This window comes from Giraffa tippelskirchi, chromosome 13, assembly GCF_054371585.1.
Source record: "Giraffa tippelskirchi isolate mGirTip1 chromosome 13, T2T-mGirTip1v1.2.pri, whole genome shotgun sequence".
NCBI lineage: Eukaryota > Metazoa > Chordata > Mammalia > Artiodactyla > Giraffidae > Giraffa > Giraffa tippelskirchi.
In genome coordinates this window covers 92,893,436-92,921,288 of record NC_137287.1, presented here as the reverse complement: position 1 = coordinate 92,921,288, position 27,853 = coordinate 92,893,436, and the positions used below count along the sequence as shown (strand labels likewise).

Genomic DNA, 27,853 nt, shown 5'->3' with positions numbered 1-27,853 from the left:
AGGGATCCAACCCAGGTTTCCTGCATCGCAGGGAGATTCTTTACCATTTGAGCCACTACTAGCAGTTTCATGTAAGATTTACAGAAAAATATCAGAAGTATAATTCATATGAGCAAATTTTATAGAATTGGAATTTGAAGGATGTGACTATAGGTGATTTTATTTCCTTCTTTGTCCTTTATATACAGTTTCTTTTGTTGAAGTATAGTTGATTAACAATATTGTTAGTTTCAAGTGTACAGCATAGTGATTCAGTGTTTTTACAGATTGTACTCCATTAAAAGCTATTATAAAGTAATGTCTATAATCCTCTCTACTGTACAATACACTCTCGTTGCTTATCTATTTTATACATAGTAGTCTGTATCTCTTAATCACATATCCCTAATTTACCCTATCTCTTTTCCTCTCCCTCTGGTAACTGGTAATTTGTTTTCTATATCTGTGATTCTGTTTCTGTTTTGCTCTATACATTTGTTTCTATTATTTTTAGATTCCACATATAAGTGATATGATATAGTATTTGTCTTTGTCTGACATTTCACTAAGTATAGCATTCTCTAGTCCATTCACATTGCTGCAAATGACAGAATTTCACTCTTTTTATGGCTGACTAATATTCCTTTGTATTAGGAATATTAATATACACACACATACTATAACTTCTTTATCCATTCATCTGTTAATGAATATTTAGTTTCCATGTCTTGGCTGTTGCAATAGTGCTGCTAGGAACATTGAGGAAACATATCTTTTCAAATCTGTATTTTCGTTTCCTCCAGGTATATACCCAGGCATGGAATTACTGGATCATATGTTAGTGCTCAGTAACCTAAGATATGCAGAAGATATCACCCTTATGGCAGAAAGTGAAGAGGAACAAAAGAGCCTCTTGATGAAAGTGAAAGAGGAGAGTGAAAAAGCTGGTGTAAAACTCAATATTCAGAAAACGAAAATCCTGGCATCTGGTCCCATCACTTCGTGGCACATAGATGGGGAAACAATGGAAACAGTGACAGTCGTTATTTTCTTGGGCTCCAAAACCACTCCACATGGCGATTGCAGCCATGAAATTAAAAGACGCTTGCTCCTTGGAAGGAAAGTTATGACAAACCTAGCTCAGTCCAGTTCAGTCGTTCAGTCGTGTCCGACTCTTTGCAACCCCATGAATTGCAGCACACCAGGCCTCTCTGTCCATCACCAACTCCCTAAGTCCTCCCAAGCCCATGTCCATTGAGTCGGTGATGCCATCCAGCCATCTCATACTCTGTCGCCCCCTTCTCCTGCCCTCAATCTTTCCCATCATCAGGGTGTTTTCCAATGAATGAGTGAGCTCTTCGCATCAGGTGGTCAAAGTGTTGGAGTTTCAGCTTCAACATCAGTCCTTCCAATGAACACCCAGGACTGATCTCCTTTAGGATGGACTGGTTGGATCTCCTTGCAGTCCAAGGGACTCTCAAGAGTCTTCTCCAACACGACAGTTCAAAAGCATCAATTTTTCAGCATTCAGCTTTCTTTATATTCCAACTCTCACATCCATACATGACCACTGGAAAAAACTTTAGCCTTGACTAGACAGACCTTTGTTGGCAAAGTAATGTCTCTGCTTTTTAATATGGTCTCTAGGTTGGTCATAACTTTCCTTCCAAGGAGTAAGCTTCTTTTAATTTCATGTTGCAGTCACCATCTGCAGTGATTTTGGAGCCCAGAAAAATCAAGTCAGCCACTGTTTCCACGGTTTCCCCATCTATTTGCCATGAAGTGATGGGACCGGATGCCATGATCTTAGTTTTCTGAATGTTAAGTTTTAAGCCAACTTTTTCACTCTCCTCTTTCACTTTCATCAAGAGGCTCTTTAGTTCTTCTTCACTTTCTGCCATAAGTGTGGTGTCATCTGCATATCTGAGGTTATTGATATTTCTCCCGGCAATCTTGATTCCAGCTTGTGCTTCCTCCAGCCCAGAGTTTCTCATGATGTACTCTGCATATAAGTTGAATAAGCAGGGTGACAATATACAGCCTTGACGGACTCCTTTTCCTATTTGGAACCAGTCTTTTGTTCCATGTCCAGTTCTAACTGTTGCTTCCTGACCTGCATACAGGTTTCTTAAGAGGGAGGTCAGGTGGTCTGGTATTCCCATCTCTTTCAGAATTTTCCATAGTTTATAGTGATCCACACAGTCAAAGGCTTTGGCATAATCAATGAAGCAGAAATAGATGTTTTTCTGGTACTCTCTTGCTTTTTCGATGATCCATCAGATGTTGGCAATTTGATCTCTGGTTCCTCTGCCTTTTCTAAAATCAGCTTGAACATCTGGAAGTTCACGGTTCATGTATTGCTGAAGCCTGGCTTGGAGAATTTTAAGCATTACTTTACTAGCGTGTGAGATGAGTGCAATTGTGCAGTAGTTTGAGCATTCTTTGGCATTGCCTTTCTTTGGGACTGGAATGAAAACTGACCTTTTCCAGTTTGTGGCCACTGCTGAGTTTTCCTAATTTGCTGGCATGTTGAGTGCAGCACTTTCACAGCGTCACCTTTTAGGATTGCAAATAGCTCAACTGGAACTCCATCACCTCCACTAGCTTTGTTCTTAGTGATGCTTCCTAAAGCCCACTTGACTTCACATTCCAAAATGTCTGGCTCTAGGTGAGTAATCACACCATCATGATTGTCTGGGCGGTGAAGAACTTTTTTGTACAATTCTTCTTTGTATTCTTGCCACCTCTTCTTAATATCTTCTACTTCTGTTAGGTCCCTACCATTTCTGTCCTTTATCGAGCCCATCTTTACATGAAATGTTCCCTTGGTATCTCTAATTTTCTTGAAAAGATCATTGGAAGGACTGATGCTGAACCTGAAACTCCAATACTTTGGCCACCTGATGCAAAGAACTGACTCGTTAGAAAAGACCCTGATGCTGGGAAAGATTGAGGGTGAGAGGAGAAGGGGAGGACAGAAGATGAGATGTTTGGATGGCATCACCGACTCAATGGACATGAGTTTGAGCAAGCTCCAGGAGATAGTGAAGGACAGGGAAGCCTGGTGGGTTGCAGTCCATAGGGTCACAAACAGTCGGACATGACTGAGCAACTGAACAACAACATGGTAGCACTATTTTCAGTTTTTTAGGAAAAGTTTATGTACATTCTTAATCATTTTTAGTGAGTAAAGTCTTTTGGCAGTCATATTTAAAAATACTTTAGGCAGGTTTGAAACATTGTTTTAACATGAAAACATTTTCTCCATTTGAATTTCTGTGTTCTTTCTTTTTTTTCCTTAGCAAATTTACTCTGAAAAGAAAACTCAGTGTTCATAATTGTCTCAAGTAGCTTAATTGTCTCAAGTAGCTTATCTTCAGATATTGGGAGTATAATTATCCCAGCTCCTTCATCTTTACTTTAATTGTTGTGAGCTTTTTGTAAATTTTTATTATTCTTGTATACAACTTATCATTCATTTAACAAAAATATATTTGAGCACCTACTATGTGTCTTGCACCATTCTTTGTTCTTAGTCTGTCATGATTGCTTTATTTTTCTTTATTTGCAAAATTAATCATCTCCCCTTGTTTATCCATTTATTCAACAAACGTTTTCAACACTCATTGTGTGTCATGCATCGTTCTATGCTCTTGGGACACAGAACTGGGAAAACTTGATGAAAAAACCCTGTTCTCATGGAGCTCAGATTCTTATAGGTAAAGAAAGACAATAAATGAAATAAACAATTGCACTATTTGTCAGAATGAAATGAAGTGAAGAAGGGGACTCAGTATAGCTGGGGAAGGGGCAAGTATGTAATATAAAAAACGGTTTATCAGGAAGGCCTCTCTGAGAAGGTGATTTGAACTAATACTTGAAGGAGCAAAGAGCTAGAGGACAGAAAGAAATCTGATGCTCATATTTTTGAGTTATGCAAAATAATTCTGGTCAACATCAAAAGTTTCAAATTTGCCAAATGATCAGACTTTCATTTTTATTATTTGAGTATTAACCAGTCAGTGAAGCATTATTTCGGAAAAAATCTTGAAATGAAAACCTCTCAAATCTGATTTTTCGAAGAAGACATACTACATCATAAAGGAATCTGGAGGTCGAAATTAATAGAAAGCATGTGTTCAAAACAGATACCCTTTCTCAAAGGCAAAAACTTTGACCTTAAGAGCACTTTAAACCATTCAAGAGTAGTATTACGTCAGCAAGACACTAAGTTAAATGTTGATGAATTCAGTCACTGAAAATGGGTGAAAAATGTTGAAAAAAATAAGAGGGCCTGTATAAAACTTTTTTGAAATTTATGACCAAGTGATGGTAACTCATCTTTATGGCATCTCTCTTTAATAGATTATTAAGAAGAAATTGCTTTCAAAAGTTAAAAGTCCAGATGGGCTTCTGTTAAAATCTCCTACCATGCATTCATTACTGTAGATGGTTTCCTGTCAGAATACTGTGTAAATTAGCAGCTTGATGTTCTAAGACTGGGTTAAGTGGTCTGTTTCAGACAGGGAAGAATTTATGGCATGAAATACAAATGCTTAAGTAACCATAAAAGTATTCCATTTTCTGAAGCTGATATTACATTAACACTTGGCCTATCATATAGTTCATCATGTCCTTCCCTTGTAATCAGGAGGAAATGTGTTTTTTATCACAGAAAAGCACAGGGAAGTTTGCAATCTTTTTCAAGAAAAGAATCTTGTAATAGGATGGGGAAGGAGGTTAAGAAAACAATAGAAGTGTAAATGTCATTGGAGGGTATACATCTGTAAGCCATTGCCTTCTGAAATGTTGGAAAGATTGCAATATAAATACTGCTCCATCACATGCTTTCCTTTTGTCTAGCTCTTCTGTTGTCTGGAGTCTCGTGAGATGAAATGTACACTGTGAAACAGCATCCCCTTGAACCACAGTGGGAGGATATTATACTATTCTGTGGCCCCACTCGCTCTATTTTCACCCCTGGTATTTTCTTCTGCAGGTGCCAGGTCTGGTTCAGGGATGAAGCTCAAAGTTAAAACCAAATCAATTGCATACACAGGTGGTTACACTAGAATGCGTTTGAATCTGAAAACCAGAAAAACGCCGTATGTTAGAATGCTTCCAGAAAATAGTAGGAAAACTCTTCACGGTGAGATGATGCCAGGGTAAACAGTTATGGGCTGCTTCAAAGCCACTGACCCCTTTCAGGCTTACGCCTTCTGCATATTTACTTGGCTATTTTTCAGATTCAGCACAAAGCAAAGAAAAGTACAGTATCTTGACTACAAAAGAGGGTTAGTTATACTGTTTAGGCATGAAAGTAAAAAATGTAGAAGATCGGTTCCATGTCAAAATAAAATAAGCATATACAAACATATATACATAAGTGCATAATACAAACATATAAACAATGATAGGGTCCCATACTAAAGTGCTTCTTGGGCTTAGGCAGTTTACATACACCAGTGCCTCTAAGACAGTTGGGAATGGTACAGCCTGGACATATTCAAAATATATCAGCTCTACAAAATTGGTAGATTTGTGGGACTGTAAACCTAGTGTTGCCAGTTTTTTTAAAAGGAGAAAACTGATATCTGATTCTGTGTTGTATGTGTAATTTTTCATGATTTTCGTTGCTTAATGTGACTTTCAGGCATCCAGATTAAGATCATAGACCTATGACTATATTAAAAGCCCTTCATGATCTTAATGGGTTCAGAAAACTAAGATCATGGCATCTGGTCCCATCATTTCATGGCAATTAGATGGGGAAACAGTGGAAACAGTGGCTGACTTTATTTTTCTGGGCTCCAAAATCACTGCAGATGGTGACTGCAGCCATGAAATTAAAAGACACTTACTCCTTGGAAGGAAAGTTATGACCAACCTAGACAGCATATTAAAAAGCAGAGACATTACTTTGCCAACAAAGGTCTGTCTAGTCAAGGCTATGGTTTTTCCAGTGGTCATGTATGGATGTGAGAGTTGGATTATAAAGAAAGCTGAGCACCAAAGAATTGATGCTTTTGAACTGTGGCATTGAGAAGACTCTTGAGAGTCCCTCAGAGTCCCAAGGAGATCCAACCAGTCCATCCTAAAGGAGATCAGTCCTGAGTTCATTGGAAGGACTGATGTTGAAGCTGGAACTCCAACACTTTGGCCACCTGATGCGAAGAGCTGACTCATTTGAAAAGACCCTGATGCTGGGAAAGATTGAAGGCTGGAGGAGAAGGGGATGACAGAGGATGAGATGGTTGGATGGCATCACTGACCCAATGGACATGAGCTTGAGTAAACTCCAGAAGTTGGTAATGGACAGGGAGGCCTGGCGTGCTGCAGTTCATAGGGTCGCAAGGAGTCGGACATGACTGAGCAACTGAAATGAACTGAACTGAACTGCTGATCTTAATGTCTCACTTACAAGCCCTTGATTGATTAAAAATTGATTGTGTAGGCTAGTAGTTGTAGTAAATTTTGTACATTATATACAGACTTTTTTGTTTCTTAGTAAAACTCCAGTTAGCTATCTTTCTAAAGAAAAGGAATATTTCTTTTAATGGAATTAATGTTTATATTAGCATTTACAATTAATTGTATATTTTTAAGGAAAACAAACTTAAAAAACTATTTTGAAATTTTGATCACCTAGGCTTCAGAATTGTTCTGTGTCTGTGAAAGTGAAAGTGAAGTTGCTCAGTCCTGTCTGACTCTTTGCGACCCCATGGACTATAGCCACCAGGCTCCTCCGTCCATGGGATTCTCCAGGCAAGAATACTGAAGTGGGTTGCCATTTCCTTCTCTCTGTGTCTATAGGTACAAGAAAATTATGAAAGGCTTAAATGTGGTAATGCAGGGTGTAGTTTCCCAACAAGTAAATTTATAATTACTTTTAATTAATCACTGTTAATTTTTAAATTTTTTTACTTTTAAATTTTTAATTAATTAATTACTTTTAATTAATCTTTTAAAAATTAATTTATTTATTTTAATTGGAGGAAAATTACAATATTGTGGTGGTTTTGCATATATCAACATGAATCGGCCATAGGTACACATGCATCTCCCTTATTCTGAACCCTCTTTCCACCTCCCTCTCCACCCTATCCCTCTAGGTTGTCCCAGAGCACTGGCTTTGAGTGCCCTGCTTCATGCATCAAACTCTCACTAGTCATCTGTTTTACATATAATAATGTATATGTTTCAATGCTACTCTCTCAAATAATCCCACTCTCGCCTTCTCCCACTGAGTCCAAAAGTCTGCTGTTTACATCTGTTTCTCCTTTGCTGCCCTTCATGTAGGATCATTGGTATCATCTTTCTAAATTCCATATATATGCATTAATACACAGTATTTGTCTTTCTGACTTACTTCACTCTGTATAATAGGCTCCAGGATGATCCACCCCATTAGAACTGATTCAAATGCATTCCTTTTAATAGTTGAGTAATATTCTATCATGTTCAAAACCACAGTGAGATACCATCTCACACCTGTCATAATGGCCATCATTAAAAATCTATAACCAATAAACGCTGGAGAGGGTATGGAGAAAAGGGAACTCTCATACACTGTTGGTGGGAATGCAAATTAGTACAGCCACTATGGAGAACAGTGTGGAGATTTCTTTAAAAAGTGGGAAGAGAGCTGCCATACAACCACGCAATCCCCCTGCTGAGCATGTACCCTGAGGAAACCAGAATTGAAAGAGACACATGTACCCCAATGTTCATTGCAGCACTATTTACAATAGCTAGGACATGGAAGCAACCTAGATGTCCATCAGCAGATGAAAAGATAAAGAAGTTGTGGTACATAGACAATTGTGTTAATCTTGAAGATGGTAATACATATGACTGATATGCAAAATGATATGGTCATAATCTACCAAGGATTTACTTGGTGAAGATCTAAGCTTCCCAGAACCAAGAGACATCTCTTTTCAGAAAAAAGTGAAGTCGCTCAGTTGTGTCCGACTCTTTGCGACCCAATGGACTGCAGCTTCAGAGGCTCCTCCATCCATGGGACTTTCCAGGCAAGAGTACTAGAGTGGGTTGCCATTTCCTTCTCCAGGGGATCTTCCTGACTCAGAGAATGAACCCGGGTGTCCCACATTGCAGGCGGACGCTTTACCCTCTAAGCCACCAGGGAAGCCCTTTTCAGAAGAGGATACCAATAAACCTATGAACAGAACTGAGCACTGGAAGGGTCCATCAGATAGCATTTCCCAAAATATGGGCTGATCAAACATCAAGGTTGTGTTTGGGAGGCTGAGATATAGTAACAGAGTCAAAAGAAGAGCTGTTTTTAGTAGACCCTGAAGACCTGAATTTCATTTCTAGCTCTGTCATTAATTTACTGTAGTAGTTTATTCATTCCTATTTTTAAATACAGAAAAGTTATGAATCACACTTTTTAGAAGCTCTTGAGTACTCTGGTACCTCCACTTAGACCATTATCATGTTATATTTAAAAGGGATGCTCTTTGGATTGAAGAATCCAGTATCAAACTAAGGCTGAGTTATATAAGGAGTGAGACCAGGTTTCTCTAGGAGCATGTGTAATTGCAAAATCTAGGATCTGTGTAAAAATTTTGTTCTGTCTTGAACCAATCATTATTACCTGGATATGTATTTTATTCTTTATATCCACCCTTGTGAATAAAGATCAAGGCAACACTTATGCTAATTTATCTGCTTTAAGACAATTCTCCTCACTCCTGAAACACCTGAGTATTTTGGCAGTTCTGTATTTTGTGGATTGTTTCCTGACATCCATTTAAAGGTCACAAAAAATATGTATGTGAGTGGAAAAAATAATTGGCACATATGGAGAATGGAAAAGATAACTAACAGAAATTCAGAACTATTTTCCATTTGGAAAGATCAACTTCTGCCATCAGATTGATTCAATCACATACTTATGGTTGATTCCTGCTGACTTGTCTTTGTTTATGCCTAAGGAAATATGGGAAGAGTTACTAAATTAGCTAGAAGACCACTGGGCATAGGCCTCAGATATCTACTATCTATAAATATTTATCAAGTACATGCCATATGTAAGGCTCAGTGGAGAATGTGGCTATGGTATGAGACACTGGCATTACACTTGAAGTTCTGAAACTAGAATGGGAAAGTGGAAGTAGGATGCGCCAAAATCAGTCATGATAAGATGATTGCAAGTGCTCTGGCAATTGTAAAATTAGAGATTTCACAAGAGGCTAGAGGGGCTTCAAGATCGGCATAAAAGCCTTTGGAGATGACTGGGGAGAAGAATGTGGTGTACCACTGGGGAAGGGTGGACATAATAAGCAATGCATCTATCTCAGATTGTAGAGCAGCCTGGAAATGCCTCTTTGTGGACATCTACTTAGTCTATACTATCTCAGCTTCACTCACTGATGCTCTTCTCCTCCCCTGAGGTCACTACTATATACTACGAGAATCTTTCCCATCCTATTTTACTATAATTGCACTTTTATTTTCATGAAAATATTTGTTTTTCCAGAATCTTGCTAAAATGGACACAAACAAATTCTTGAGATGGAATGAGAATCACAAAAGGAGTGTCATGTGAAGCCTAATATGTTTGTATGTAAGAGAAGTGTTGTATGTGTGTTTGTGTGTCTGTGTGTGTGTCTGTGTGTCTGAGATAGAGAGAGAATAATTTTGCAGTTTTGGAGCCAATGCTTGCCATCATTTTTCTAACTTGGAAATCTTTTTAATGTCTAAATTTTAGCTCTTTTCTGAAGGATATTATCTAGTTCAGATATGAGAGCCTTCATTCAAATACATGTTCCCTTACTTATTAGGTAGTGACCTTTGGCAAGATACTTCTCTAAGATTCATGTCAAATAATAACTCAGAAAATTTTAGTTAATTGTCAGGGATGCAAGGATGGCTGAATATCCACAAATTATTCTATGTGACAGCACATTAAGAAAGAAAAGAATAAAAATTACATGATTGTCTCAATAGAGGCAGAAAAAGCTTTCAACAAAATTCAATATATGAATTTATAACAAAAACTCAGCATATTTCGTATAGAGGAAACATACTTCAACATAATAAAGGCATTTATGATAAGCCTCCAGGTAACATCATACTCAACAGTGAAAACTGAGAGCAATTTCCTCTAAAATTAGCAATGGGACAATGTTAGCTATTCTCACCACTGTTATTCATCATAGTATTAGAAGTCCTAGCCACAGTAAAACAGAGAAGAGAAAGAAATAAAAGGAATCCAAACTGGAAAGGAAGACATAAAACTATCACTGTTTGCAGATGACATGATACTATACAAAAAAAATCCTCAAGACACCATCAAAAAACTACTGGAGCTCATGAATAAATTTAATTAGGCTGCAGGATACAAAATTAATACACAGAAATCTTTGCATTTCTATACATTAACAATGAGCTATCAGAGAAATTTAGGAAACGATCCCATTTATAAGTGCACTGAAAAGAGTAAAATACCTACAGTTAAATCTAACTAAGGAAAGACTTGTACACAGAAAGCTATGACATTAATGGAAGAAATTTAAGAAGTTACAAACAGATGGAAAGATACACCATGCTCATGTACTGGAAAAATAAATCTTGTTGACATGACCATACCACCCAAAGCAATCTACAGATTCAAAACAATCCCTATCAAAATAGCAAGGGCATTTTTGACAGAACTAGAAGAAAGAATTCTAAAATTTGCATGGAAACACCGAATACCTTGAATAGTCAATCTTGAGAAAGAAGAACATATCTGGAGGTGTCATGCTCCTCATTTCAAACTATATTACAAAGTCACAATAATCAAAGGATTATGGTAATGGCACAAAAACAGACAAACAGATCAGTGTAACAGAAGAGAGAGCCCAAAAGCAAACCCACACTTATGTGAGAATTAAACTATGACAAAGACAATGCAGATATATACTATCCATAAACCGTGTTGGGAAAACTGGACAGTTACATGCAAAAGAATCAAACTGTGTTGCTCTGGCAAATTATGCACAAAAATATATTCAAAATGGGTTAAAAACTTAAATGTGAGACCTGAAACCATAAAATGTATGGAAAAAACATAGGCAATATGCTATTTAACATTGATCTTATTAATAATTTTTATGATCTGTCTTCTCGTATAAGGGAAACAAAAGCAAAAGTAAAGAAATGGAACTACATCAAACTAAATTTTTTTTGCACAATGAAGTATACTATCAACAAAATGAAAAGACCACCTACTGGATGGGTAAGACATTTTCAAATGATATATATGATAAAGGGTTACTATGCAAAATATACGAATAACTCATACAACCTAAGTAAAAAAATATATATCAAGCAACCTGATTAAAAAATGGTCAAAGCATGGTACTGTATATAGAAAATCCTAAAGATAGTATCAGAAAATTACTAGAGCTAATCAATGAATTTAGCAAAATTACAGGATACAAAATCAATACACAGAAATTACTTGCATTTATCTATGCTAACAATGAAAAATCAGAAAGAGCAATTAAGGAATCAATCTCATTCACCTTTGCAACAAAAAGAATTAAATATCTAGGAATAAACTTACCTAAGGAGACTAAAGAACTGTACACAGAAAATTATAAGACACTAACGAAAGAAATCAAAGATGACAGAAACAGATGGAGAGATATTCCATGTTCCTGGGTAGGAAGAATCAACATTGTGAAAATGACTATATTACCAAATGCAATCTACAGATTTAATGGAATCCTTATCAAGTTACCAATGGCATTTTTCACAGAACTAGAACAAAAAAATTCACAATTCATATGGAAACACAAAAGACCCTGAATAGCCAAAGCAGTCTTGAGAAAGAAGAATGCAGCTGGAGGAATCAAGCTTCCTGACTTCAGGTTATACTGCAAAGCTACAGCCATCAAGACAGTATGGTACTGGCACAAAAACAGAAATATAGACAAATGGAACAAGATAGAAAGCCCCAAAATAAACCCATGAACCTATGGGTACCTTATTTTTGACAAAGGAGGCAAGAATATACAATGGGGCAAAGACAGCCTCTTCAATAAATGGTGATGGGAAAACTGGACAGCTACATGTAAAAGTATGAAGTTGGAACACTTCCTAACACCATACACAAAGATAAAATGGATTAAAGACCTAAATGTAAGACCAGAAACTATAAAACTCTAAGAGGAGAACATAGGCAGAACACTCAGTGACATAAATCAAAGCAAGATCCTCTATGACCCACCTCCCAGAGTAATGGAAATAAAAAGAAAAGTAAACAAGTGGGACCTGATTAAACTTAAAAGTTTTTGCACAGCAAAGGAAACTATTACCAAGGTAAAAAGACAACCCTCAGAATGGGAGAAAATAATAGCAAATGAAACAACTGTCAAAGGATTAATTTCCAAAATATACAAGCAGTTCATACAACTCAATACCAGAAGAAAAAACAACCCAATCAAAAAGTGGGAAAAAGACCTAAATAGGCATTTCTCAAAAGAAGACATACAGACGGCTAACAAACACATGAAAAGATGCTCAACATCGCTCATTATTAGAGAAATGCAAATCAAAACTACAATGAGATATCACCTCACACTGGTCAGAATGGCCCTCATCAAAAAGTCTACAAACAATAAATGCTGGAGAGGGTGTGGAGAAAAGGAAACACTCTTGTACTGTTTGTGGAAATGTAAATTGATACAGCCACTATGGAAGATGGTATGGAGATTCCTTAAAAAACTAGGAATAAAACCACCATATGACCCAGCAATTCCACTCCTAGGCATATACCCTGAGGAAACCAAAACTGAAAGAGACACATGTATCCCATTGTTCATTGCAGCACTATTTACAATAGCTAGAATATGGAAGTGACCTAGATGTCCATCGACAAATGAATGGATAAAGAAGCTGTGGTATATATACACGATGGAATATTAGTCAGCCATAAAAAGGAACACCTTTGAGTCAGTTCTAATTAGGTGGATGAACCTAGAACCTACTATACAGAGTGAAGTGAGTCAGAAAGAGAAAGTTAAATACTGTATTCTAACACATTTGTATGGAATCTAGAAAAATGGTACTGAAGAATTTATTTACATGGCAACAATGGAGAAACAGACATAGAGAATAGACTTATGGACATGGAGAGAGGGGAGGAGAGGGTGAGATGTATGGAAAGAGTAACATGGAAACTTACATTACCATACGTAAAATAGATAGCCAACGGGAATTTGCTGTATGTCTCAGAAAACTCAAACAGGGGCTTTGCATCAACCTAGAGGGGTGGGATGGGGAGGGATATGGGAGGGAGTTTCTAAAGGGAGGGGATATATGTATACCTATGGCTGATTCATGTAGAGGTTTGACAGAAAACAGCAAAATTCTGTAAAGCAATTATCCTTCAATAAAAAATAAATTAATTAAAAAAACAAAAAAATACAATGTTAATCATAAAAGTAAATGCAAGGAAATTATAAAATATAGGTAATTAAAAGCAAATATTTATAACTCCATAAAACAAATATTTGGAATAAAGCATATATTGGGAAAAAAAATGGTCAAAGGATCTGAATAGACATTTTTCCCAAAGACATACAGATGGCAAATAGGCACATGAAAAGTTGCCCCAAATCACTAATAATCAAGGAAATTCAAATCAAAATCACAATGTAATATCACCTTGTACCTGTCAGAACATCCATTCTCAAAAATACAGCAAGAAAAAAGTGTTGGGGAGGATATGAAGAAAATGGAAGCATCATCCACTGCTTGAGGGAATGTAAGTTGGTAGAGCCACTCTGGGAAACAGTATGGAGATTCCTGAAGAATTAAAAATAGGATGACCATATGTTCTGTGCTAAATTGCTTTAGTCATGTTCAGATTCTTCACAACCCTGTAGACTATAGCCAGTCAGGTTCCTCTGTCCATGGGATTTTCCAGAGAAGAATACTTAAGTGGGTTGCCATTCCCTCCTCCAAGGGATCTTCCCCACCCAGGGATTGAACCTGCGTCTCTTGTGTCTTCTGCATTGGCATGCAGGTTGTTTACCACGAGCGCCACTAAGGAAGCCCATAGGATCCTATAATTCTACTCTGGGTTATTTATCACAAGAAAAACAAAACACTAATTAGAAGAGATATATGTATCTCTATGTTCATTGCAGCATTATTTATGATAGCCAAGAGATGGAAACAACCCAAGGGCTCATTAATATATGAATAGATAAAGAAGATGTGCAAATATATGATGAATATTACTTGGCCATAAAAAAGAATGAACATTTTTCCCTTTGCTACAACATGGATGGACCTCGAGAGTATTATGCTAAATGAAAAACGTCAGACAGAGAAGGACTAATACTGTCTGATTTCAATTATATGTGGAATCTAGAAACCAAAACAGGTGAAGTAAATATGACAAAACAGAGACAGATTTATAGATATACAGAAAAATGACTGCCATAGAGCTGGGAGATAGAGAAGTAAAAAAATAAGTAAAAGAGATTAAGATGCACAAACTTCCAGTTGCAAAGTAAATTAGTTGTGATTATTAAATGTGCAGTGTGGGGAGCATAGTCATTAACTAAAAGAATAGAAATAATTAATTATCTACATGCAAATGTATTCATAAAGGAAAATAGGTAATAGATGGTCATCAATGTAAAAAGGGGAAACTAAAAGGATCACAAGAGAAATATGAGAGAGGGGAAATATTGCAGACAGTTTATTACAGTAAGCCTTATTTTAACATTTTTGTCATTGTTATTATAGTGATTGGCATCTAGCAAAGAAGCTACTAAACAAGGTCTTTTGTCATGACAAGATTGTGATCTATGAAGGGGATGGTTAAAATGCTTCAAGCTAGGTTTCAGCAGTACTTGAACTGAGAACTTGCAGATGTACAAACTTGGTTTCAAAGAAGCAGAGGAACCAGAGATCAAATTGTCAACATTTGTTGGATCATGGAGAAAGCAAAGCGGTTTCAGAAAAGCATCTTCATTGACAACACAAAAGCCATTGATTGTGTGGATCACAAAAAAACTGTGGAAAATTCTTAAACAGATTGGAATACCAAACCGTGTTACCTGTCTCCTGAGAAACCTGTATGTGGGTCAAGAAGCAACAGTTAGAACTGGACATGGAACAACAGACTGGTTCAAAATTGGGAAAGGAATATGACAAGGAGGTATGTTGTCACTCTGTTTATTTAACTTATGTGCAGAGTACATCATGTAAAATGCCAGGCTGGATGAATCACAAGCTGGAATCAAGATTGCTGGGAAAAATATCAGTGAACTCAGATAAGAAGATACCACTCTAATGGCAGCAAGTGAAGAGGAATTAAAAAGCCTCTTGATGAGGGAGAAAAAGGAGAATTAAAAACTTGACTTAAAGCTCAACATTAAAAAAAACTAAGATCATGACATCCAGGTCCATCACTTTGTGGCACATAGAAAGGGAAAAAGTGGAAGCAGTGACAGACTTTATTTTCTTGGGTTCCAAAATCTCTGAGGATGGTGACTGCAGTCATTAAATTAAAGGAGGCTTGCCATTTGAAGGAAAGCTAAGACAAATCTAGATGGTGTATTAAAAAGCAGAGACATCATTTTGTTGACAAATTCCATATAGTCAAAGCTATGATTTTTCCTGTAGCCATGTATGGATGTGAGAGTTGGACCATAAAGAAGGCTGAGGGCTGAAGAATTGATGCTTTCAAATTGTAGTGCTGGAGAAGACTCTTGAGAGTTCCTTGGACTCCAAGGAGATAAAACTAGCCATTCCTAAACGAAATCAACCCTGACTATTCATTGGAAGGACTGTTGATGAAGCTGATGCTTCAATGCTTGGACTGCTGATGTGAAGAGCTGACTCATTGGAAAGACTTGGATGCTAGAAAAGATTGAAGGCGAAAGGAGATGGGGATGGCAGAGGATGAGATGCTTAGATGGCATCACTGATCAATGAACTTCAATTTATGCAAACTCTGGGAGATAGTGGAGAAAAGAGGAGCCTGGAGTGCTTCAGTTCATGCGGTTGCAGAGTTGGACACACCTTAGCTACTGAGCAACAACCAAGAAGCTGCTATGGTCATTGGTGGTATATTTACAAGCAGGCTGACCAGTCATTGATAATCACAATTTCATTTGATGTATTCTCAATCGTCATACCACTTGAAAAACACCTTTGAAGTTTTAGCTGTGGGGCATCAAATGATGGCTTATTTTTTCTGTACCTGTTAGTATCTGTACCATGTTTTGTATCATGATTCCTTGATCACTTTCCTCACCTATACAATGAAGTCAATAACACCATATCATTGGATTTTCATGAGGGTTAAATGAGATGTTGGTATTACTTGGCTCCAAATACTTAGTTAGTAAACACTGTTTCATCATCACTATATCATCATTCAACTCAGTTCAGTTCAGTTCAGTCTCTCAGTTGTGTCTGACTCTTGTGATCCCATGGACTGCAGCATGCTAGGCCTCCTTGTCCATCACCAGCTCCCAGGGCTTGCTGAAACTCATGTCCACCAAGTCAGTGGTGCCATCCAACCGTCTCATCCTTTGTCATCCCCTTTTCCTCCTGCCTTCAATCTTTCCCAGTATCAGAGTCTTTTCCAATGAGTCAGCTCTTCACATCAGGTGGCCAAATGATTGGAGCATCAGCTTCAGCATCAGTCCTTCCAGTGAATATTTAGGACTGATTTCCTTTAGAATTGACTGGTTCGATCTCCTTGCAGTCCAAGAGACTCTCAACTTCTCCAGCACCACAATTCAAAAGCATCAATTCTTCAGTGCTCAGCTGTTTTTATGGTCCAACTCTCACATCCATATGTGACTAATGGAAAAACCATAGCTTTGACTATATAGAACTTTGATGGCGAAGTAATGTCTCTGCTTTGTAATATGCTGTCTAGATTGGCCATAGCTTTTCTTCCAAGGAGCATGCTTCTTTTAATTTCATGGCTTTAGTTACCGTCTGCAGTGATTTTTGGGCCCCCCAAAATAAAATCTGTCACTGATTCCATTGTTTTCCCTTCTATTTGCCATGAACTGATGGGACCAGATGACATGATCTTTGGTTTTTGAACGTTGAGTTTTAAGCAAGTTTTTCGCTCTCCTCTTTCATTTCATCAAGAGGCTTTCTATTTCCTCTTCACTTGCCGCCATAAGGGTAGTGTCATCTGCATATCTGAGGTTATTGATATTTCTCTCGGCAATCTTGATTCCAGCTTGTGATTCATCCAGCCTGGCATTTTGCATGATGTACTCTGCATAGAAGTTAAGTAAGCAGGGTGACAATATACAGCCTTGATGCACTCTTTTTCCCAGTTTGGAACCAGTCCCATTGTTCCATGTCTGGTTCTAACTGTTGCTTCTTGATCTGCATACAGGTTTCTCAGGAGGCAGGTAAGGTGTTCTAGTATTTCCATCTCTTGAAGAATTTTCCACAGATTGTTATGATTCACACAGTCAAAGGTTTTAGCGTAGTCAATGAAGCAAAAGTAGATGTTTTTCTGGAATTCTCTTGCTTTTTTCTATGATCCAACTAATGTTGACAATTTGACCATTACCACTGAAGGACCCTAATTTATAGAACATAGAGGAATTATTTCAATCTTCCAAACACTATAAAACATTCTGCTTTAGTGCACATATCTTGGCTAAGAAAACCTAAACACGTGCTGGTAGCATTCTTCCTTGAAGAGCAAAGCAAAAGGACGTTAGGAAGAGACTGCCAAGTTTTTCAGACTCCTTAAATAAATGTACTCTTTGCTTAAGGAGTACATCTCAAATAAACAAAATCTCCTGGTCTTCTAAGATTAATTCTTCCTGGATCTACCTCTAATTTCCATTTTCCCCTTTCTACTCTGTAATGGCATGGGATGCTTTCAAAAATAAGTCAGAATCAAATCTCTAAAGAATGAGCAAACTATGCACACAGCATCTGAAAAGCCTAGAGCAGAATTGCAAAACCAGTTATTCAGGAATGACATTCTATATTATAAGCAAGGAACTCAAGCATTTTCCTATACTGCTCCTCAAAATGAGATAAATCTCATTTGCCAACATTAGTGCTAACTTCTCCAGTGACCATAGGGTCTTTTGCTGGCCAAAAGACTTGATCACATCATAGGAGAAAATAGTTATTCCTAGAATGTTGTCTTCTGTTGCCACTTACTTTAATATAGTAAGTGGAAAAGAAATGATAAAATAGGTTTGAAGGACTAATATAAATATATTTTCCCTTTGAAATCTGTGGTTTGCTTTGTTTCATTTTTTATTTCTGTTTTTTTCTGAGCTCCTCTTGGAAAAGTAATTTCTCTTGTCCTGGAAGAGGCAATCAAATTCTATACAACTTTTTAAATTCAAATTTACTTTCTCTCAACTTCTCTCTCTTTTTTTACAGAGTACTATTTACAGTTAATAGTTATGACAGACTCCCTTCCTTCCTTGGGGACAATTTTGACAGTTCTCCAACAATGCAGAGGGGAAAGTATTTGGTGAACTCTGATTCTCTTCCTTTGGTATTTTGTTCTAGGATAGATACCATTGATTCAGTTCTAGGGGCATGTAGAAGATAGTTAGAGGTCTAAGTAAAGCTGCAGGTTAACATGCATTCAACACTGAGCATCTGCCAGACAAAACACAAGAGTTGTGTGTACGTGAATTTGCTTTAATAGTTTTACAGATTTTACAGATCGCATCTTACAGATTGCAAATTTTGTCCCTAGAGAGTTTATATACCTTTCCAACAAGCAATTTGAATTTATACTCTTATGCTCTTTAGTATATCACTTCTTGTATGTTGATTTTGTTTTTAAGGTACCAATGTTGAAATCACTGGAGGAAACATTTTATCAGATGTCTACTTGGAGACCAACCTGATCTGAATACATTTTCAATAACTACCAGTTTGAGTATTTTGTCATCTCAGGCTCCTTACTAGAAGCTTCTGAGACACTGAGTAAAGCTGAGCAGATGAATTGAACTTTCAGGTGTGCATCAGAGGACTTGATAATGCAGATCATTTCTCTTCTTTGTCTTCAACAAGGATGCACTAAATTCTTATTCATTAACTCATTCCCACAGTCATCTTAACAGCTAAGAAAATTCTATTTTTTCCCAAGGATTTAATTCATTCTGAAATTTTTTAGGTCATTATGAAAATATGTTACCCTTTCATTGACTTCTTCCTGGTTATTATCTTAAAATAATAACTTAAAAAAGGCCCACTATTATCTTAAAAAATCATAGTCTACCATAAAGGAAGTCTGCATGACCTTTGTTTTGGTGTTTCTAACATTTGAACCTTGGGCAAATCAGAGATACTCAATTTGCGTACATGTTTGTTGGACATAGTGTTGCCTACTTTGCTGATTTCACAAGGTGATTGTAAGAATTCAATGTTCTAAACTATGTGCTTTGAGAGGATAATTTCCAGTACAGTGATTTTACTTCACTGGGCAGCCTCTGCAGGCATTCCACAGCTTTCATATTCTAAGACCATGTGCTTGGGATGGAGCCATCAGAGACAGTAAGATTCACTTCTGCTAAAGAGTGTATTTACACCATTCAAAGTTGCCCAAAGGAGCCTCACCTCAGATTCAAATCTGTAAATAATAAGAAATGTGAAAAAGTTTACTGGTTAGTTATTCTGTGAAAACTAACAAAGCTATTGCTGGAATAACAGCTGGGGAAATATCTTTTTACTGCAATAGTCAACAATGTTTTGATTTAAGAACATGGAAGACATAAATCTGGGCATTACAAGTTCAAGAGTCAGTTGATATGACTGACTTAGAGACATACTTCACATTGCCTTCTGTGTATGCTGAATGCAAGATCTAGGTCTTCATTAATCCAGATGAATTGAGCAAACGACTGATGTCTGACCTGAATGTTTGCCCTTTGATGATTAAAGGCAGATACATCGATGTGTGTTGTTGCATGAGCCTCACAGAGAAATGAGCCTATAAATCTCAAGTAATAAAAGGTATTGCAAAAGAAATAGGTTATGGAATAAAGATGAGTTACAAATGCAATACATTTTTTTCATGATTTGTATAACATCATGTTGCCCTAATTTTTAGTGTTTTAAATGTAATTGGCATTACTCTAAAAAAATACATTAAATGGTTTCTTGCCTTTATATAATATTCCGACTCTGAAGAGTATAGGATCCAGTGATTTAAAAGGGCATTTATATGTATTTCTTTACTGCACTGTCTCAAGGAATACAAATGTTCTGAGTTGATGAAGGTGAATACATTACTTTTGCTCTGCTGGTAGAATAAGACAGTTTCTAAATGGATCACTGTCAGCTCCCCTGATCTGCATCAGTCTCCTAACCTCTCAAGTTCTAGATGAAGAAGAACTTCTTTACTGAGCTGTTTACTAACACCTAAAAGTTAAGAATGCAAAAAACAGAAGTGTCACATTGCTCTGTTTCATAAACAGTGATTGAAATCCAGCAATGTGTCAGGTGCTCTGTTTGGGTGCATATTACAGTGCCTGCCAGGTGCAATAGAAGAGAATGTGTTGGGGTCAGATGAATTAGGTTTGGATTTCCTTGACATTTACTAGTGTGACCATATTCCCCTCTTCAGAATGCTCTTCCTCCTACTCTTTAGTCAGAGAAGTAGTTATCATTTGAATCCTAAGGAGTCTTACAACCTAGAAGGAGAGACAAAACACATACATAAATAACTACAAATGTTTTTTCATGACGCTATAGGCAAAACACAAAGACTGAGAGGAAATCGTATAAAAGAAGATGACTTTCTGTGTGAATAAAAGATTGGATTAAGAAGAGCGTTATTGGTAACACAGTGTTTTATCTGGAATAAGATTGATTATGAAGAATGAGACAGTTGTGGACAGGTGAATATGAATCAGAAAACATTCTAAGTTGATTAGGAAATTTGGCAAAGTTTGGAAAGAAAGAATAGATGTTCTTTGATAACACGAAGTGCTACAGTATAGCCATACAGGCATTGCTACTCAAAGTGGATCTGTGGACCAGAAACATCATTAGTAACCTGGGAGCTTGTTAGAAATGCAGAAACCTCCAGCCTTACTACAGTTTCACCAGATCAGAATTTGCATTTTAACAGGATTCTATGTGATTCAGACATTACAGTGAAGTTTAAGAAGCACTGATTTAGATTGCATATAGAGTGAGTGTTCTCAAAGATAAGATTTAAAAATAAATAAAATACTAAGTCTGAAAAGTCCTTAGAAATTGTCTAGTTAGAAAGGGGTTGATCCTAATGGACTTGAATTTCTTTTTCCTGACATCAGTGTAGAACTTCTTTCATTGCACCATATTGACAGCCTTCAATACTGAACTCAGGGTTTTAACATGGTGTATCAGGAAGTGAAGGACAGTTGAAGGTCTCTGATTAGGTTTGTGGGAGAAAAGTAACTGGAATTTAGGGAGATAAATTTAGTGGAAAAGTATAGAATAAACTGAAGGAGAAAAAACCAAACTAAGAAGATAATTAAACAGCCTTAATGAGAGTGAGAAGTAGAAAAATGAGAACCACTTGGAAGTTAATGTTTTTCACCTACTTCTTTTGAATTAAATCTTATAGATATATTTCGGAGAAGGCAATGGCACCCCACTCCAGTATTCTTGCCTGGAGAATCCCAGGGACGGCGGAGCCTGGTGGGCTGCCGTCTATGGGGTCGCACAGAGTTGGACACGACTGAAGCGACTTAGCAGCAGCAGCATAGATATATTTGACTCTTCCTACCTTGAACCCTTGCTCAAACCCATCATGTAAAACAACACCTCAATATTTCTCAAAAAAAAAAAAAAAACAATTTCAACAACCTGCTTTTCCCTCAAGAATGTTTATTTAATGGCTTCCTAAGGCCAGTAACAGTCAACCCTACCTACCAAGTTTTATATTCTACTAACCACTGCTTCTGTGACATCACCTTTACTTGGAATATCTTTGCATTTGTTCACTAATTAGTTAATTCAAACCACCCAGTCATTCATTCATGTACTCGATAATCCATTTGCATCATACATATTTAATTAATCACAATGTGTGCTAGTCTCTCTGCTATGATGGTCCATATGATAGACTCATCTTCATAGAATTTAAATGTTAGCACTTATGGAAGTTCTGCTGTGTATCAGGAATATAGCCAGATGTGCAAGATAAAAGTAGTATTTGATCTCAGCTAGGGTTCTTGTAAGGTGTGTTCAACCAGAAATAGTGGGCTCAAGTGATTTGCTGACTCTGCATACTGTGGTCTGTTATTTGTGGATTTTGCTAACCTACTGCTGTTTACATATAGAGGCTTATTATGTTGATAAGGATATCTTTCTCTATATTCATATGAACAATGTCTTGTTCAAATAAGGAAAATGATAAGGTGTATTCAAAACTAATGTTCAGGTCCATTTGGGTTTGGTTTGTCGGGTGATAGAAATGCAAGATAACTTTGATAATCAAGCCAAAAAAGTCATCATATATTCCATTGGGAAGAACTGGGAAGACTGACAGACTTTTACATTGTTATTATTATCTTTTGTACAAGAAAATTTATATATAAGAAATAGATCCCACTTCAGAAAGACTTCATTCACGTTGTTTATCTGTAGTGAGAATCTTTAAGCTATCGGTGTGGAGGAACTGTCATTAACATTGTGCCCTGGAGTAGAGCCCAGGCCACCATTTAACAGTTTGCAGGTCTCTGTTAAGAATGACCAGTTTCCTCATATTGACCAAAATATCAACGATGCTTTCTAACATTTCTCAGTTGTCCAGTATGCCCTTATTTTATCTCACCCTCACAGGAACTGAGGAAATTCTTGCTCATAAGAGGGAAAATGTGATGAAATGGTTTCTGGTAATTTTTTCAAGGGAAAAAAAAAATTTGTTCTCTGACTAGCCAGTCTGTTTAGTTAAATTATCAGAAGTCCTCTGAAGATTTATGCTGGTGGGAAAAACCAGAGGCTGAAGTTGTAGAGCAAAGCATTCATTTCTCTCTTAATTCTTGTTGGAGTTAAGGAATCTTGTTAAAACTTGTGAAACTTGAGTGACTTAGTGCAATTTGAAAGCCCTTTGGGGGGATTTCAGAGGGGAAACTGAGTACCTCCTCTGCTGCATTTAGTATCAGTCCTTGCTGTTGGGAGAAAAAAAAATGCTATTTTGGGCTGTTTTACTTTGCACACAGCTGGTTATCTAGGCTGAGTATCATTTTTTTTAAGTTCAAGATGTTCCATATTATGGTTGACCTTTTGGGATAGAGAATAATGAAGAACCAGCAGACATGGACTACACCCAGTTCTGCAGATTACTTTAAGAGGCAGAGAAAAATGACTGCAGGGCGTGACCTTGAGGACTGCATGTGTGTGATAAGAAATGCCCTGCATGTGGAATCCCTCTGAAGAACAGTAGAACAGAAAGAAGTTACTTAGTGGGATCAAGGTGATGCGGGGAAGGGGACAGAGATACCTATTTTTAGAACTATTCTCTTATTTTCTTTCATTTTTAACACCTTACATTTACTGAAGGACATTTTCAGTCCATGACTTCATTCAGTTTCCAAAGAGACTTAATTTCCTCTTTAAATTCTTTCCCTAAGTGAAGGCTGAATTCTCTCCCCAGATTAAACTATTCTTTTATTTTTCTTTTGAATGTTGAAGTTTTGAATCATACAGCTAGATGGATAATTTTTGTGTGAAGGATGTTTCATATCAGAGTTCTCAGAGAACATGTTCCCAAAATATATGGTAAGTTTTAAAGGGGAAAGGCAAAACAAAGAGAGGTATTTCCATTTTCTCTTTTCAAATGGAAGATAAAGGAGACACAGTACTTTACAGATTCTTCTTCTCTGAATTGTCTTTGTTCTAAAAGGAATCAGTATTACTTTCTTTTAGTTTTATTAAATATTGGGTTGGCCAAAAAGTTCATTCAAGTTTTTCTATATGCTTTTATGGAAAAACTCGAATGAACTTTTTAGCCAACACAAAAGAAACCTCTGAAAGTCATGTATTTCCTTCCTTTATTTTGGACAAGAGCAGCCACACAAAGATGGGAATTTACATGCTAACTGGTTGTATAACGTATGAAAGAATCTAAAAGGGATAAGTACAATTTTCTGTGACAAGAAACAGTGGCAGCAAGATACAAATAAACCTTTTTGAACAGGGAGGCTCAAAGGAGGCAGTTTATGGAAGGGACAGGAACCTTTGGTACAGAGTGTCAAACACCTCCCATGAGAGAGGAGGTTCACTCCTAATGTACCCACAAGTTCAATGGCTTCCAAAAGGCTGTCTGTGGACACGTAATTGTAGGAAGGTTGCCAATGGATCAGAGTGAAATTGGAAGAAAAAAAAGTTAAGTGGTCTTTCATAAAACATTTACTCAAACTTAAGAACTTTCCTTTAGTCTGATATTTTATAGGTTAAGTTGCCCTTTATTTTTTAGAAAGCGGCTTTAATAGTTAATATAGAGCTTGTGTGTATTCGTGTGTATGTGTGTAATATCCTTACTTGGCCAAAAGCATGCACACACAATTTATTTTTAAAATATTAGTAGTTCATGAAACCCCAAATTCTAGGACAGTATGGCCTATTTTAACTAATGATAAAGTCTGGTAAAAAATGAGGAACTTTTTTTTCTTTAATTTTTATATTCTGTAATGAGAAAAATATCTGACATTTAAGAAATTGATTAATGTGTAAATAATTCTTATTTTCAGTTTTATGAAGACCTACAAGACCTTCTAGAACTAACACCAAAAAAAAAAAAAGAATGCCCTTTTTATCCTAGGGGATTGGAATGCAAAAATAGGAAGTCAAGAGATATCTGGAGTAACAGGCAAGTTTGGCCTTGGAGTACAAAATGAAGCAGGGCAAAGGTTAACAGAGTTTTATCAAGAGAACACACTGATCATAGTAAACATCTTTTTTCCAGCAACACAAGAGATGACTCTATATATGGACATGACCAAATGGTCAATACTGACATCAGATTGATTATGATCTTTGCAGCCAAAGATGGAGAAGCTCTATACAGTGAGTAAAAACAAGACCTAGGAGTTGACTGTGGCTCAGATCATGAGCTCTTTTTTGTAAAATTCAGGCTTAAATTGTAGAAAGTAGGGAAAACCACTAGGCCATTCAGGTACAACCTAAATTAAAATCCCTTATGATTACACAGTGGAGGTGATGAATAATTTCAAGGGATTAGATCTGGTAGACATAGTGCCTTAATAACTATGGATGGAGTTATTTTATAGGAGGCAGTGACCAAAACCATCACCAAGAAAAATTAATGCAAGAAGGCAAAGTGTTTATCTGAGGTGGATTTACAAATAACTGAGTAAAGAGAAGAAGTGAAAGGCAAGGGAGAAATGGAAAGATATACTCAATCAAATGCAGAGTTCCAGAGAATAACAAGGAGAGATAAGAAGGCCTTCTTAAATGAAGAATGCAAAGAAATAAAGGAAAACAATAGGATGGGAAAGACTAGAAATCTCTTCAAGAAAATTAGAGACAGGGAATATTTCATGCAAAGATAGACATGATAAAGCACAGAAATGATAAGGATCTAATAGAAGCAAAAGAGATTAAGAAGAGGTGGCAAGAATATGCAAAAGAACTACACAAGAAAGGTCTTAATGACCCAGATAGCCACAATGGTGTGGATACTCACTTAGAGCCAGGCATCCTGGATGTTGAAGTCAAATGGATCTTAGGAAGCATTATTATGAACTAGTGGAGGTGACAGAATTTCACCTGTGTCATTTAAAATTCAGAAAGAGGTTGCTGTTACAGTGCTGCCCTCAATATGATAGCAAATTTGGAAAATGCAATGGTGGCCACAGAACTAGAGAAGGTCAGTTTTCATTTCAACCCCCCAAAAAGGCAATGCCAAAAAATGTTCAAACTACACTACAAATGTGTTCATTTCACATGCTAGAAGGAGAAGGGAATGGCAACCCACTCCAGTATGCTTTCCTGGAGAATTCCATGAATAAAGGAGCCTTAAGGGCTATAGTCCATGGGGTTGCAAAGAGTCAGACACGACTGAGTGACTAACACGCACACAAACACACACACACACACACACACACACGCTAGCAAAGTTATGCTCAAATACCTTTAAGCTAGGCTTCAGTAGTATGTGAACTGAGAACTTCGAGATGTACATGCTGGATTTTGAAGAGGCAGAGGAACCAGAGACCAGATCACCAATATTCATTGGGTCATGGATAAAGCAAGGGGATTCCAGGAAAATATCTACTTTTGCTTCACTGCCACACTAAAGCCCTTGATTTTGTGAACAGCAACAAATTGTGGAAAATTCTTCAAGGGATGGGAATATCAGACTACCTTACCTGTATCCTAAGAAATCTGTATGTAGGTCAAGAAGTAGCAGTTAGAACCAGACACGGAACAACTGACTGGTTCAAAATTGGGAAAGGAGTACAACAAGGCTAAATATTGTTATCCTGCTTATTCAAATTATTTGCAGAGTACATCATGCAAAATTCTGGGCTGGATGAATCACAAGATGAAATCCAGATTGCCAGGAGAAATATCAACAACTTCAGATATGAAGATGATACCACTTTAATGGCAGAAATCCAAGAGGAACTAAAGAGCTTCTTGATGAGTGTGAAAGAGAAGAGTGAAAACCTGTCTTGAAACTCAAGATTAAAAAAATTAAGATCATGGCAATGGCAACCAGTCGCATCACTTCACGGCACATAGAGTAGGAAAAGGTGGAAGCAGTGACAGAGTTTTTTCTTGGGCTCCAAAATCACTGTGGGTGCTGACTGCAGTCATGAAATTAAAAGATACTTGCACCTTAAAAGGAAAACGATGACAAACTTAGTTAGTGTATTACAAAGCAGAGACATCACTTTGTTGACAAACATCCATGTAGTCAAAGCTATGGTTTTTCCAGTAGTCATGTACAGATGTGAGAGCTGGACTATAAAGAAGGCTGAGACCAAAGAACTGACGCTTTTGAATTGTGGTGTTGGAGAATACTCTTGAGAATCCCTCGGACTGCGAGGACACGAAACAAGTCCATCCTAAAGGAAATCAGTCCTGAATATTCATTGGAAAGACTGATGCTGAAGCTGAAACTCCAATACTTTGGCTACCTGATGCGAAGAGCTGACCCATGGGAAAACAGCCTAATGCTGGGGAAGATAGAAGGCAAAAGGAGATGGGGATGGCAGATGATGAGATGATTAGATATCATCACCAGCTCAATGGACATGAATTTGAGCAAACTCTGGGAGATAGTGAAGGTCAGAGGAGCCTTCTGTGCTACAGTCTGAGGGATCGCAAAGAGTCAGATATGACTTAGTTACTGAATAACAATTCCTGTTTTCACCTGTGTTTTGGAAGTAGATGAACTGTACAAGCAGCACTAGAGTTTAGTTAGTTCAGGTTTTAAAATTATGGAATTAAGAAATCACTATCATAAGGTAAATTCTAATGATTTTGAGATTTTTATGTTATAAAAGTACCAGCATATTTGAGTATTATCAAAGTGGTGCCAAATGCTGCCAAATTCTATTCTTTTCACAAGTAGTAATAACAGCAACAATAACTGTATTATAGTCTGTTTTAAAAAAGACTCTGGAGAGATTTTAGAGTCATAAACTCAATGCTCACAGCAGCTCCAGAGGAGGTAAGATTAGGGATTGTTCAACTTTACAAAGATGAAAATCTAGTTTGAGAGAGTTGAAGAGACTTTCCCCAGCTCACAACAGGGTCAAAGCTCAGGGTTGAGTCCTAAGTGTGTGTTCCTCTCCCTTTTGCCACCATTTGGTAACTCCATCAATTTAACAAAAATAAACATGGAGGAAGCTACAGAAAT

At 37.1% G+C, this 27,853-nt stretch overlaps 1 long non-coding RNA gene across 1 annotated transcript; it reads left to right on the top strand.

Moving 5' to 3' along the window:
• Nucleotides 1–27,853, top strand: LOC145531902 (uncharacterized). The gene is made up of 2 exons (XR_014072844.1): nt 1–71; nt 24,714–27,853. It is a non-coding gene; the product is annotated as an uncharacterized LOC145531902 (long non-coding RNA).